Source organism: Taudactylus pleione, unplaced genomic scaffold (genome assembly GCF_031769625.1).
Source record: "Taudactylus pleione unplaced genomic scaffold, aTauple2 ptg000006l, whole genome shotgun sequence".
NCBI lineage: Eukaryota > Metazoa > Chordata > Amphibia > Anura > Myobatrachidae > Taudactylus > Taudactylus pleione.
The window spans coordinates 25002070-25018347 of NW_028284409.1; positions in this window are offsets into that span (position 1 = coordinate 25002070).

A 16278-nucleotide genomic window follows, 5' to 3' on the forward strand; every position below is an offset into this window, starting at 1 on the left:
GTCGATCCCTAGTATGTTCATGACTAGTGGTTCAGCTTCACATGACGATGGAAGCACTCCTCCCACTAAAAAAATCAAAAGAGTTAAGCTGGCAAAAGCACAGCGAAGAACTGTGCTTTCTAAGAAGATATCACAAATCCCCAAGGAGAGTCCAAGTGTGGTGGTGGTTGCGATGCCTGACCTTCCCAGCACTGGACGGGAAGAGGTGGCTCTTTCCACCATTTGCACGCCCCCTGCAAGTGCTGAAAGGAGCACCCACAGTCCACTTGCTGATATGCAAATTGAAGATGTCACTGTTGAAGTACAACAGGATGAGGATACTGGTGTAGCTGGCGCTGAGGAGGAAGTTGGCGAGGAGGATTCTGATGGTGATGTGGTTTGTTTAAATCAGGCTCCGGGGGAGACAGTTGTTGTCCGTGGGATGAAAAAGCCCATCACGGTCATGCCTGGGCAGAAGACCAAACATTCCACCTCTTTGGTCTGGCAATATTTCTATCCAAATCCGGACAACAACTGTCTTGCCATATGTACCATATGTAAAGGTGAAATAAGTAGGGGTAGGGACGTCAACCACCTAGGAACATCCTCCCTTATACGGCACCTGCAGCGCGTTCATAAAAAGTTACTGTCAAGTTCAGAAACTTTGGCTCAGACCGTAAGCAGTCCAGGGACACCTAAATCCCGTTGTCCTGTTGTATCCAAGCGCCTGCAAACCACACCGTCAACTCCCTCCTCGTCAATTTCCTCCTTAGTCAGGATCGGAAGTAGTCCTGCAGGCCATATCACTGGCATGACTGACTCTCCTATCCGGGATTCCTCCGGAGGATCCTGCATTGCTACGCCTACTGCTGCCGCTGCTGCTGTTGCTGCTGCTGCTGGGAGTCGTTCATCATCCCAGAGAGGAAGTAGGAACACCACTACTTTTACTAAACAATTGACCCTCCAACAGTCCTTAGCGAGGAGGATGAAGTACGACAGCAGTCATCCTGAAGCAAAACGTATAACTGAGGCCTTGACTGCTATGTTGGTGTTAGACGTGCGTCCGGTATCCGCCATTAGTGCAGTGGGATTTAGACAATTGATGGAGGTAGTGTGTCCCCGGTTCCAAATCCCGTCTAGATTCCACTTCACTAGGCAGGCGATACCGAGACTGTACAGAAACGTCAGAAAAAGTGTCCTCAGTGTCCTGAAAAATGCCATTGTACACAATGTCCACTTAACCACGGACATGTGGACAAGTGGAACAGGGCAGACTAAGGACTATATGACTGTGACAGCCCACTGGGTAGATGTATCACCTTACGCAGCAACAGCAGCAGCGTCACCAGTAGCAGCATCTCAGAAACGCCAGCTCATTACAAGGCAGGCTACGCTGTGTATCACCGGTTTCAGTAAGAGGCACACCGCCGACAACCTCTTAGAGAAACTGAGGGAAATCATCGCCCAGTGGCTTACCCCACTTAGACTCTCCTGGGGATTTGTGATATCTGACAACGCCACCAATATTGTGCGGGCATTACATCTGGGCAAATTCCAGCACGTCCCATGTTTTGCTCACACAATAAACTTGGTGGTGCAGAATTTTCTGAAAAGCGACAGGGGCGTGCAGGAGACGCTTTGGGTGGCCCGAAAAATTTCTGGCCACTTTCGCCATTCAGCGACTGCGTGCCGAAGACTGGAGCGCCAGCAAACACTCTTGAACCTGCCCCGCCATCACCTGAAGCAAGAGGTTGTGACGCGGTGGAACTCAACCCTCTATATGCTTCAGAGGATGGAGGAGCAGCAAAAGGCCATACAAGCCTATACATCCACCTATGACATAGGCAAAGGAGGGGGTATGCACCTGACTCAAGCGCAGTGGAGAATGATTTCCGTGTTGTGCAAGGTTCTTCAGCCCTTCGAACTTGCCACACGTGAAGTCAGTTCAGACACTGCCAGCTTGAGTCAGGTCATTCCCCTCATCAGGCTTTTGCAGAAGCAGCTGGAGAAAGTGAAGGAGGAGCTAAGATGGAGCGATTCCGCTCGGCATGTGGGACTTGTGGATGAAGCCCTTCATTCGCTTTGCCAGGATTCCAGGGTGGTCAATCTGTTGAAATCAGACCACTACATTTTGGCCACCGTGCTCCATCCTAGGTTTAAAGCCTATGTGGTGTCTCTCTTTCCGGCCGACACAAGCCTGCAGAGGTGCAAAGACCTGCTGGTGAACACACTGTCAGCTGAAGCGGAACGTGACACGTCAACGGCTCCTTCTTCATTTTCTCCCGCAACTGGGGCTGCCAGGAAAAAACTTAGGTATCCTAAGCAACCCGCTGGCGGTGATGCAGGGCAGGCAGGACCAAGTTTGGACATCTGGTCCGGACTGAAGGACCTGGCAACAATTTCTGACATGTCTACTGTCACTGCATATGATACTGTCACCATTGACAGAATGGTGGAGGATTACATCGGTGACAGCATCCAAGTAGGCATGTCAGACAGTCCATACCTGTACTGGCAGGAAAAAGAGGCAATTTGGAGGCCCCTGTACAAACTGGCTCTATTTTACCTGAGTTGCCCCCCCTCCAGTGTGTACTCCGAAAGAGTGTTTAGTGCAGCCGGGAACCTTGTCAGCGAAAGGCGTAGGAGGTTGCTTCCACAGAATGTGGAGAAGATGATGTTCATCAAAATGAATTATCAGCTCTTCCAGGGAGACCAGCCTCCAGAACGTACAGAGGGACCTGTGGTGGTGGATTCAAGTGGGGACGAGTTAATACTTTGTGAGGATGAGGATGTACACACTGAAGAGGGTGAGGAATCGGTGGATGAGGAGGATGAGGATGACATCTTGCCTCCGTAGAGCCAGTTTGTGCAGGGACACATTAATTGCCAGCTTGTTTTGTGGGGGCCCAAACGAACCAATCATTTCAGCCACAGTTGTGTGGCAGACCCTGGCGCTGAAATGATTGATTTGTTAAAGTGTGCATGTCCTGTTTATACAACATAAGGGTGGGTGGGAGGGCCCAAGGACAATTCCATCTTGCACCTCTTTTTTTCTTTGCATTATGTACAGTTTGGGGCCTAGTTTTTATAACTGCCATCCTGTCTGCCACTGCAGTGTCACTCCTAGATGGGTCACGTGTTTGTGCCGCCCACTCGTGTCGCTTAGCATAGTCATCCAGCTACCTCGGTGCAACCTTTTGGACATAAAAACACTATTGTGAGGTGTGAGGTGTTCAGAATAGACTGGAAATGAGTGGAAATTAAGGTTATTGAGGTTAATAATAGCATAGGAGCAGAAAAACCTACAAATTCTGTGATTTTAGCTGTTTTTATGCTTTTTTAAAAAAAAATACAGATCCAAAACACAAAACCCAGAACCCAAAACACGGAAGGGTGGTTTTGGCAAAACCAATCCAGATCCAAAACACGAAGAAAGATCCAGATCCAAACCCAAAACACAAAACACGAAAAGTGGCCGGTGCACACCCCGAAATTGAACAAAATCTGACAATATAAGACTAAAATTACTACTTTAAGAAAGTAAGCTTCAAAAACATTTTATAGCCAGGAAGTATAGCCGTGCTCTGGTGAATGTGATTATAATACTGAAAACACCCCAGGGCAAGAGTTTCATAGGCATAATTATGGGGGCTCCATTCCTAATAGTAGCATAAATGTGATGAGATTTAGCAATACCAAGGAAACAGCGCTGGAAAGCACTTTAAGCTACTGATCTTTCACTGGTAATATTATATGCTGTAATAGAATACGCCAGTAAATTCAAATTCCTAAAAATCTATGGGCAAAGATTTAGATCCAAGTTCTGTTGAAGAGTTAGCATCAAAGTTTTCCTACTGTGTACAGTCACATCTATTAATTTAGTTTAGTTTACTTTTATTGAAGGTAAGATATGCCAAATATAAGTTTTAATAAACTGCTAACAATTAAATATCGTTATGTTTTTCTTTATTTCAATAGAAGAAAATGCTTTTATTTTATGATTAAATACATGTTTATCATATGCATTGTTGTGTTATTATACCTTTCAACCGGGATGTGGTCATAATCCCGACCGCCAGGATACTGTCGCTCAGAATGCCGGTGCCAGAATCCAGACACTTGTCAGAACCCTGGCACCGGTATCCCGAAGGTAAGTAGTGGGGTTAGGGGGAGGGTTAGCGTTAGGGTTAGGCACTAAGGGGGAGTGTTAGGCACTAAGGGGGAGGTTAAGTTTAGGCACCAGGGAGGGAGGGTTTGGGTCAGGGTAAGAAGCGGGGGAGGATGAGGCACTAGGGGGAGGGTTAGGGCTAGGCACTAAGAAGGGAGGGTTAGGTATAGGGTTCGGGGAGGTTAGGTTTAGGCGCTAGGTGGGGAGGTTAGGTTTAGGCACCAGGGAGGGAGGGTTTGGGTCAGGGTAAGAAGAGGGGGAGGGTTAGACACTAAGGAGGGAGGGTTAGGTTTAGGATTCCAGGAGGGGGAGTTTAGGTTTAGGCAATAGGTGGGGAGGTTAGGTTTAGGCTCCAGGTACAGAGGGTTTGGGTCAGGGTAAGAAGAGGGGGAGGGTTAGACACTAAGGGGGGAGGTTAGGTTTAGGCACTAGGTGGGGAGGTTAGGTTCAGGCACCGGGTAAGGATGGTTAGGGTTAGGGTAAGGAGAGGAGGTGTCAGTATCCTAACCCTGTTGATATGCCGGTATTCTGACCACTGGGATCCCGAGCACAGGCATCCCATACCCAACCCTTTTGAATGAACTAGACAATAGTCTCTGTTTCTATATTTTCTCTTTTTTTTATGCCTGTGGGAATAGCATTAAAACAGTATTGTTTACGGGGTTGACGAAAGTCCTTACTACTGTTGAAGTGGAATTACATCTAAAAAAAGACTCTGATATGCTGTAGAACAGAGGTTCCCAAACACGGTCCTCAATGCACCCCAACAGTTCAGGTTTTAGAGATATCCATGGTTGAGCGCAGGCGGTTAAAACAAATTGACTGAGGCACTAATTAAGCCACCTGTGTTCAAACTATCTCTAAAACCTGAACTGTTGGGGAGCATTGAGGAGCGCATTTAGGAATATCTGCTGTAGAACATATAATATGGGGCATATTTATCAAAATAGTTTTGCCAGAAATCCACTGAAAATGGCTGTACCAGCACAAATAAGTATCAACAGGATGTATGAAGGGGTGACCACAGCAGATAACTAAGATATTTGCTTGTTCATCACAAAGCACATAGATTTCTATGGAGCTGTTACATTTTTAAATTTACCAAGATCCAGAATGAAAAGTCATCTTCATCTGCCAACAAAACAATGATCCTAATGGTGCATAAACACAGTCAGATTTCCCTGGTCGATTTGAACTATAACGATATCGATAGATCGTTATCATTGAAATCGACCAGTTTCTGGCCCCTTCAAATGATCAAACGATGGTCGATGCGCCGGCATGGATGGTCAAAATCGATATCGACCATCGCCCGTGCATGCAAGCCAACCCGGTCGATATCGACCATATTTGCCTGTTTGCTGTAGGGACCCACGATCCCTACAGCAAACAGGTTGATCGCAGGGTCGTTATAGTAGTTGGGGGGTTGATGAAAGTGTTGGATTATCAGATAACGATCGTTATCGTTATCTGATCATCTAAAAGTCTGAACGTGTGTACCCTCCATAAGTGCCCTTGTGCTGCTGCTATAAAAGAGGGACCTATCTATGCAAAAAGTTGTCTTACTATGTTTTTTTAAATTGATAGGTTCGTAATCATAAACAAAATAAAATCTAATGCTCTGTAAAAAATAAACAACCGTTACAACATATACATAATAGTATAATAAAAGATTTTGTGCACAATATAGCTACTGGAGACTGGATAAACATATCTGCAATTGTCAAGGCATCTCCTGTCCCTAGCATCTGTATTCACAATGTACAGATCTCCATGAGTCTCCAATTATAATTTGTGCAGCAGTCATAAAGGGAGGGGGCTACCTCCAAACACAATTTAGAAAGCACTGCTACTTTATTTTAAATGAAATATGGGTGTAAAAGTGTTAGGGGAACTTTATTTTCCCTCCTTTTTGTGCTTATTCTGCTTTGTTCTATTTGTACCTGCCGGCAATTGCCAGTTTAAACCTAATATATTGGAAGCAACTATTCTATTTTTCATTAAATAACCTCAGGTTATACGTAATAGTGTTAACTAAAATTATATACCTTTTAAATCATTTGGATCATTTCATTTGAATAAAAGTATTTGCCACAAGCTGTGATAAAGTAAAGTGTTTTTATATTCATCAAGTCAATTCTCAGATAGCAGTAATAATTAAATCAATGCTTATATAATAGTATTAATTAAATCAGTGATAAGAGAGAGAGGAAAATTGAGACAGAGAAAGCGAGAGAGAGAGAGAGAGAGAGAGAGAGAGAGAGAGAGAGAGAGAGAGAGAGACAGAGAATTCAAGATAGCTGCTGAGAAAGCATATTCAAGATGGCTGCTGAGAAAGCACATTCAAGATGGCTGCTGAGAAAGCACATTCAAGATGGCTGCTGAGAAAGCATGGTGAGAGTGTGAGGGGGTTGGTATGACTCCATTTTGAATGTCAGAAAACTCACATAATGTTGTAACTCTAATTCATATATCCATTAATGCTCATAATTATAATAACTATAACAAAACTATACAACACCAACACTATGATAGTATTATAACCATGATCACAATACTAGTAATTCACAGCTCCATTGAATCAAGCCCATGGTTCAAGGCCCTAGCACAGCTCACTAGCTGATATTAAACTGAAATATATATTCTGCATATTGCAATTACACAATCCTATCATAATACTGAAAGCATCCACTAAGCATCTCAGGCCATGCTATTGTACAAACCACCTGATGGATCATATGAAGAAACTGCAGTCTCCGTTAAGCACATAAGAAGAAGGAGGGGGGAAAGAGTATAACTATATAACACACATCTGTCATTAACAATATATATATATATATATATATATATATATATATATATATATATAGTAGCCAGCCATATATATAAAACTGATCTATGAATAGACAAAACTCCACTATGAACATTTTACCAAATCACTGCAAATTTGTTACATATACATTACCTTAACTATCCATTTTACTAACTACAGTCACCAGCTGACCTCAAACAATTATATCAACTAGTTTCCATCTTAATCCTAACTACACAAATCATTATAAATACCATAGTTCTGTTTCACAGAATATTACAAAACTCCATTACAAATCTCTTTCCTGCAGGCTGCCCCTTAAAAAAATAGACAGACTATTGTACACTACAGCATATGCTACATTACAGACTCACCCATATAGCTAGCTACAGTAACAAATCACTACATTACTAAATGTTAACACAGACTTATGAATTCCTTTACCAAACTACAAACTTGCTACAAATACCCATATAGGCTAACTACTGTATGTGAGGTTCTGGTTTTGTTGTGGGCCTGGGGTGGTAAAAGGAGCAGACACTTAAGCAGATTTAAAAATAAATGTGGAGTTTTTAATGAGTGGCTTAACAGACATGAATGTGGAAAAACAAAACGTCCGGGTATAGCACTAAAGTGCACTTGGGAAACTGTAGTGAAGCAATGGGAAAAAGTCCAGGTAGTGATAACAGAAGGTCGTCCAGTATTCCAGGGTTTGTGAGGCTGAAAAGAATTGCAGGCTGAAATGAGTTGCAGACTGAAGTGAATTGCAGACTGAAATGAGTTGCAGACTGAAGTGAGTTGCAGACTGAAGTGAATGGCAGGCTCAAGTAAATTGTAGGCTGAAATGAATTGCAGACTGAAGTGAGTTGCAGACTCAAGTGAATTGCAGACTGAAGTGAGTTGCAGGCTGAAGTGAGTTGCAGGCTGAAGTGAATGGCAGGCTCAAGTAAATGGCAGGCTGAAATGAATTGCAGACTGAGAAATAATGTCCAGGGAAACTGCAAGTGGAGGCAAGGTGCAGGGTAACAGCTGACACAGGTACTCAGGCAAGGGAGAGGCAAAGGAGGAGGCAGGAGCCAGCGGGGCTGGAACAGGCAGGGTGAAGCAGGCTAGGTAATGATCCTAACAGACAGGTGAATGAGCACAGGAACTCTCTCTCTCAGCTCTCGCTGAGAAACTCGTTGCACTGGCAATGAGAGGAAGCTCGGCATTCCCTTAAATACCCCGTGATGCACTGTGACAGGCCAGAGAGAGCATGTGACACACCAGGATAGGGCGACTAGGTCACATGACCGGAGGCAAGATGGCGGTGCCCATGCCAGAGCGGAACGGAAGCACCACCCTGTCTAACCAGACCAGAGTGACAGTATGCCCGTACAGGACTACGCACAGCCAATGCACCCCACCAGATACCAGCGCCACCGCCAGATGCCCCTCGCCATAGCATCCTCACAGGTAATACCTGCCGGCCGGCATGCCAAGAAACCCTGGTCGTGACAGTACCCCCCCACCTTATGGGTGGCCTCAGGACACTCACCAGGCTCTTCAGGATAGACAGCATGGAATTTCCTGATGAGTGCAGGAGCATGGATATCCCGGGCATCAGTCCAACAGTGTTCTTCTGGGCCGTAACCCTTCTAATACAGAAGGTACTGTAATCGACCCCTGCGGACATGAGAATCCAAAACCTGAGAGACCTCGAACTCCACACCTCTAGCAGTCTGGATACGAGGGGGAACAGGGAGAACTTTGAGGAACTTGTTTAGGATTAATGGCTCAAGTAAGGAAATATGGAAGGAGTTTGGAATTCTTAAGTAAGAGGGAAACTGGAGGGGATAAGCCACAGGATTGATGATTTCTGTGATGGAGAAGGGTCCGATGTAACGTGGGGCAAACTTCATGGAATGGACTTTGAGGCATAGGTTCCGGGTGGACAACCAAACCTGGTCTCCAACTTTCATGCAATGTACCTTCCTTCGCCTCCTGTCTGCTTGTAGTTTGTAGCGAGAGGACGTCTTCTCCAAATCAGTGCGCACTCAAGCCCATATGGACGCAAATCTCTGTACAGTATCCTCTATGGCTGGAACATCAAAAGCTGGCAGGCTCCGGAATTCAGGTACTCGAGGGTGAAGACCGTAAATCACCTGAAATGGAGTTTGATTCGTAGAGGAATGATATGAGGCATTGTGCGCAAATTCAGCCCAGTGCAGTAACTCGGACCAATTGTCTTGGGATGATGACATGAATATTCTTAGAAAAGTCTCAAGGTCCTGGTTGACTCTTTCTGTGGATCCATTACTCTGTGGGTGGTAGACTGTGGAAAAATTGAGTGAAAGGTCAGAGTAAAATGGAATCGAGCAAAGAATATTGCCCATTGGGCTAGATGAGGACTTACACACTGGATATTTTTGAGGAAGAGGAGGTTTCTATGGTCAGTGAAGACAGTAGATTACTTTTTCCAAAGTTCCTTTGTGGTCGTTGGAGGAGCTATCCTGCTTGCTGGCGTTCTTCACGTATAGGGGATAGAGAGTTAAAGTGATCATCTGTTTCCAAGGTGTTGTCAGGTTGTGGGATTCCTAGATTGCTCATTATTTCAAACCTAATTCCTTTTGGGTTACATGTTCTGAACTTCCTATGGATCACAGACCTCTAGTATAAAGCCTGTTACTAACTGTGTCTCAGTGTCTGTGCAACGTTACTTTCAGGTCTTTCTTGGACTCCTGCCAGATCCCTGCTGTGCCTGTGGGTTGCTGTGGACTTTGCTATATCTCTGCTCATGTTCCAGCTAAACTTCTGATGCCAGTTACCAGCCGCACTACAGAGCTCAGCATAGCCATTGCCAAAGTTTTGCTTTCTGCTCCACTGCTGTGGTTTCACCTTTTGCTGCACTATTTACTTTGCCTGTTGTCTCTTACTCCTGTGGACATTGAACCCATCTTCGTTACAGTTGTCAACTGCACCATTACAGTTATCATCACCGCATCGAGGGGCTCAACCCCGTTCCAGATTCTAGTCACACCGCAGGACTCAACCCTGTTCTGGAACCACACCGCTTTACAGGGCTCAACCCTGCTTCAAACTTCATTGCATCGCAGGGCTCAACCCTGCTCTGGATTCTAGTTACACCGCAGGGCTCAACCCTGTTCTGGAACCTCACCATATCACAGGGCTCAACCATGCTCCGACCTCACCGCATCACAGGGCTTAACCCTGCTCTGACCTCATCGCATCACAGGGCTCAACCCTTCTCCAACCTCATTGCATCACAGGGCTCAACTCTGCTCTGACCTCTTCACATCACAGGGCTCAACCCTGTTCCGACCTCATTGCATCACAGGGCTCAACCCTGCTCCGACCTCACCGCTTCACAGGGCTCAACCCTGCTTCAACCTCACAGCATCACAGGGCTCAACCCTGCTCCATCTTTCACCGCATCACTACAGGTTTCCACCCTGGTGAAGCTCCTCTATAACATCCTGAGGTGTTAGCCTTATACTGGACTTGGGGCTCCCGACCATATTAGCTCTTCTGTGTTAAGGACTATATATGGGGGCTTTTCTCCTATACTCATTATTGCTTATGTGAACCTCTGTGCTGTTGAGACTTTATATGAGACGTTGCTATTATATTTCTCCTGTGAATAAATTCTATTTACTTTTATTCCATGCTACCGAGGTCATTCCTAAAGCCACCCCAGTTTATTGTACCTAGTAGGCCTGCCTCCTCCCAGGAGTCTCAAGTGTCGGCAGCCGTAACACTCTGGATGGCTTTCAATGTCTGGGGTCAGGACAAATCTAGAATTGCCTGAACCTTTTTGGGGTCCATTTCCAGACTGGAACCGGAGATGACATAACTAAGGAATGGCACACTGGGTACACTGAAGACACATTTCTCTAGTTTACAATAGAGATGTTTTTTTCTTAAACGAGACAGCACTTCCTTCACATGTTTATGGTGCTCCTCTAGAGAAGAGAAAAAAATCAGTATATCATCCAGATAAATGACTACGGAGACATACAACAAATCCCAGAAAATCTCGTTGATGAAGCCTTGAAAGACAGCAGGAGCATTGCATAAGCCAAAGGGCATCACACAATATTCAAAGTGTCCATCTTTGGTATTAAAAGCGGTTTTCCACTCATCTCCTGCATGGATACGAATAAGGTTATAGGCCCCTTGTAGGTCTAACTTAGAAAAAATGATGGATCCCTTGACTCTGTCTAATAGCTCTGTAATCAACGGAAGAGGGTATCGATTCTTGACAGTTATGTGATTAATGCCTCAATAATCTATACATGGTCTTAACCCACCATCCTTCTTCCCGAAAAAAAAGAATCCAGCACCAGCAGGGGATGTAGAGGGACGAATGAACCCTTTCTCTAAATTCTCCCGGATGTACTCGGACATTGCTGTGGTCTCTGGCAAGGATAGAGGATAGGTGCGACCTCGAGGAGGCATCTTATCAGGCAGCAATTCGATGGGGCAATCCCATTCCCTGTGAGGAGGTAAGATATTAGCTTGTCAGCTAACAGTTGATACTCTTTGGGAATAGCTGGAGGTACTAACGAGACTGTTTTCCTTATAGGTCATATCTTGGGAAGGAAGGATCTCTGACACTCAACTCCCCATGAAAGAATTTGCATAGAGCACCAGTCTATCCTGTGATTGTGCAGACGCAACCAGGGTAACCCTAGAATGACTTCTTGGGAAGCCTCAGGAATCACGAGAAATTTTAGATACTCAAAATGGAGTGCTCCAATGTGGACTAGCACTGGTTGAGTCTCCTTGGTGACAACTCCATTAGACAGAGGATGTCCATCTACAGCAGTCAGAGAGATTGAATGATCCAGAGTAGAACAGGGAATTCGTAATTTATCAACGAGACTAGAGGTCATAAAGTTTCCGGCTGCTCCAGAATCTAGTAGAGCAGTGACAAAGGCAGGTTTAGGCTTGACATCTATGGCCAAGATCAGGACAAAGTCTTTGGAAGTTGGGGACGGACAGATTACTCCTAATTTGATGTCCCCATGGTCAGTTAGGAACAGGCGTTTCCTGGCTTGCGGGTACAGGAGGCCGCCAGGTGACCCGATTCTCCACACTATAGGCAGAGGTTTTTTGATATTCTTCTCCGTCGTTCTTCTCTGGAGAGGTGGGTATGATTCACCTGCATTGGCTCTTCATCTGTAGGAGGAGGAGATGAACGGGTAGAGGAAGGAAGAGTGGCGGACTTAGTATGGTCAGTTCTTTGTTTCTCGGCCTGACATTCTCTAAAGTGGAGATCGACCTTGTTACAGAGAGAAATCAGATCATTGAAATTAGTAGGAAGGTCGGGGGTGACCAAGTCATCCTTCAGACAGTCGGAAAGCCCATGCCAGAAAACTGATGTGAGGGCTTCCTAATTCCACTTGAGTTCTGATGCCAAAATGTGGAGCTGTACTACATATTGGCTGATGGGACGGGTTCCCAGGTTCATCAAAAATCCTCCTGAATGATGTTACGAAGTCTGTATAGTTGTCCAGTAGAGAATCTGAATGCTCCCAGTGTGGGGAAGCCCAATACAAGGCGGTACAGACAATAGAGACACCAGGTAGGCCACTTTGGTTCTAGCAGTGGGAAAGTTGTCAGGCTATAGGGTGAAATGTATATCGCACTGATTCAGGAATCCGCAGCAGAGCTTGGGGTTGCTGTCAAATTTACTTGGCATAGGAAGGTGAAGTCGAGGGGATGCCCTGTAACTGGTATTATCAGGTGGAGTAGTAGAGGTAACTATAGTTACATTAGAGGTAGACAAGGAGGTTTGCAGAATATCCTGTCGTTTGGACATTTCTTGTAGAAACTGAGCCATTTGATGTTGCATAGCTTCCATGTTTTCCAAGCGGTCTGCAATACATCGGAATGAATCCGCTCCACACTCCTGTCCCGTGGCCGGGTCCATGAGGCCAGTGCAAACTGTGAGGTTCTGGTTTTGTTGTGGGCTCAGGGTGGTAAAAGGAGCAGACACTGAAGCAGATTTAAAAATAAATGTGGAGTTTTTAATGAGTGGCTTAACAGACATGAATGTGGAAAAAACAAAAAGTCCGGGTATAGCACTAAAGTGCACTTGGGAAACTGTAGTGAAGCAATGGGAAAAAGTCCAGGTAGTGATAACAGAAGGTAGTCCAGTATTCCAGGGTTTGTGAGGCTGAAAAGAATTGCAGGCTGAAATTAGTTGCAGACTGAGGTGAATTGCAGACTGAAGTGAATGGCAGGCTGAAGTGAATGGCAGGCTGAAGTGAATTGCAGGCTGAAGTGAATTGCAGGCTGAAATGAATTGCAGGCTGAGAAATAATATCCAGGGAAACAGCAAGTGGAGGCAAGGTGCAGGGTAACAGCTGACACAGGTACTCAGGCAAGGGAGAGGCAAAGGAGGAGGCAGTAGCCAGCGGGGATGGAACAGGCAGGGTGAAGCAGGCTAGGAAATGATCACAACAGACAGGTGAATGAGCACAGGAACTCTCTTTCTCAGCTCTCGCTGAGAAACTCGTTGCACTGGCAATGAGAGGAAGCTCGGCACTCCCTTAAATACCCAGTGATGCACTGTGACAGGCCAGAGAGAGCATGTGACAAACCAGGATAGGGCGACTAGGTCACATGACCGGAGGCAAGATGGTGGCGCCCATGCCAGAGCAGAACGGAAGCACCACCAAGCCTAACGAGACCAGAATGACAGTATGCCCACATAGGACTACGCGCAGCCAATGCACCCCGCCAGATACATGTGCCACTGCCAGACGCCCCTCACCATAGCGTCCTCACAGGTAATATCTGCCGGCCGGCATGCCGAGAAATCCTGGTCGTGACATTGTACAGTTTACCATCATTATTTGAACAATATACTTAGCCATTTTTCCAGGAGTACTTAGGCCCATCTTTGTCCTATGTCTGCCGCAGCAAAAGTGAGTATCTCTACCTGTGTCCTGCTTCAAGTGTGTCTGCCAGCGTATCTGTTCCCAGTGTGAATGCCAGCCTGTGACTCTGTAGAGTCCTTTCCTCCCACCTGCAAGGTGTCATGCCCATGCAAGGGCATCCCAAACCTTATTGTGTTATGTAGGGTCTCAGGCAGGAGGTGGTCTATATGTGTGAAGTGCTAAGGCTCTAGCTAGGTCTGTTGATTGATATGTAAATAAGTGATTACATTTATATATTATTGCTGTAATATGAATGTAATATTAATTTATATATATTGATTTTAATACATACACTGTTACAACAAGTAAATAAATAGAATAATTGGAACCATGCTGCCAGGACAATTTAGATCATGGTATATGTGAAAACAAAATAAAGTCTGGCACTTTGCAACAAATAATAGATACATAACTATGTGACAACATATATATTATAGGAAAGTTTGTGCACAATATAACTATACTGGGTAAGCTCACTTCAAGGCATCTGTGGGCCTGATTCACAGGTGGATGCTAATGCATGCGCGGCTGTGATCTCTTTCAGATTCGCTGCTGCAAAACTATGCAAATGCTAGTTTCAGCCTTCCCCTTATGTACTTGTGACGCCTACTTTCGATTTCCAAGGACAGTGCAAATCTGCCAATGTACTCAAACACTCCACCATCGGCATATCATCGCGATCACCATCGGCACTTACTATGCGCTCTGGCTGGCACGGTGTCTCCTTCTGAATCATCTCTAATCATGGCCTCTGTAGCTGTGGCTCTGCACTTGCGAAGGCAGCTGTATTCAGTGACACGCCATGACACTCCCATAACACAACCATGATATGGCCTTTTTTTTGCATCCACTTCAAGCTGCTTCCGATCACCTCCTAGGAACACCCATGGCTGTCCACTTTCCAGCTCTACTACAAGTGACTTTGGGCCTGATTCAGCAAGGAACGCAAGTGAGAGAATGCACGCACTCGGCCGATGTTTTCGCACTGCGCATGCGTATGCATCGCACTGCTCGTACATAAACTAGCCAGTGCAATCGGGTAAAGGCATGCAGACTACACGCAGTGTGTACGCAGACCCTTAAGATATTGATTGACAGGAAGTGCCATTTGTGGGTGGTGACGGGGGGGTGGTTGGGTGAACGGAGGCATGCCTATGCATTGGGACGCCATTATAGGGGTAGTGTGGCGGCATATGCAGCCAAACGACTCGATGCACACAGGAAATGGCCATCCTGCACGCGATCAGGTCTACCTCTATTGTGCGTATTGTTCCGATGGCTCTCGATGTTACCGATGTTTCCGCTGTCTTGCAGACTACTCAGATTTTGAGTAAAGGGAAGTGGGTGGCATTGTGTAGTGCTGGGCGTCTGCATCTTATGCTGTGGTTGTCATGCTTATGCACTGATTAGCATATAAACGCAGCGGCCGAGTGCGTTCCTTGCTAAATCAGGCCTTCTGTTCCATGCAGTTGTCTCTGCATACACACAGTGGCATGCATGCACTGTAGGGGTTTCTCAGACTTTTCACGCATTTGCTGTAGCAAATATGTGCTTCACTGCGCATACATCAACACCACATCCATCTCTGAATCAGGCCCTAGGGCTCCACTTATAAAGGGAGTGTTTGTATGTTTGTATGTATGCATATGTTATCTATGCAATCTGCTATGTATTGCTTTGAATGTAAGGGGGATATGTATCAAAGCCAGAGCTGTCGACAACTGGACTGCCTCTTCTGGGACGAAACAAAATAGTAGACAGCAGCGATAAACTAAAAATAATTTACTATAGTACACAAAAAAAATATATATATATATATATATACATGTTACGCATAATACATAAAATAAGAAAAATAAATAATAATCAAATTATAAAATAAATTACAGAACTAGCCAGTGTACTGACTGAATTATAAGAACCCCACAAAAAACTTTTTTTTTTAAAAACTTTAAAAAACTCGAAACAGATCTGTATAATAATATTCAACAGTTGATAGGTGTTAAATGTCCTTAGCACACATGTGCTACTTTAATCCCCTTTGTTTTGGAGATGTTATTTTATCACATAATTACTTCTTATTTGATCAACAGTTTTACCTTCAGACACTGGGGATTGCCATGGGGACGAGGTTCACCCCGAGCTTTGCCAACCTATACACTTGGAGGAGCAACATGTGTTGGGGGGGCGGGTTCGGGGGGAGCCTCGTCCTCTATGGCAGATATATAGATGATCTTTTTATTACTTGGAACGGGACTTAGAATCACTGCACGCCTTCACAGATAGTTTAAATCACAATAATTTTGGTTTAAATCTCACTTTTTCTCACAGCATAAATTCAATTAACTATCTGGATATTGCCATCTCTGTCA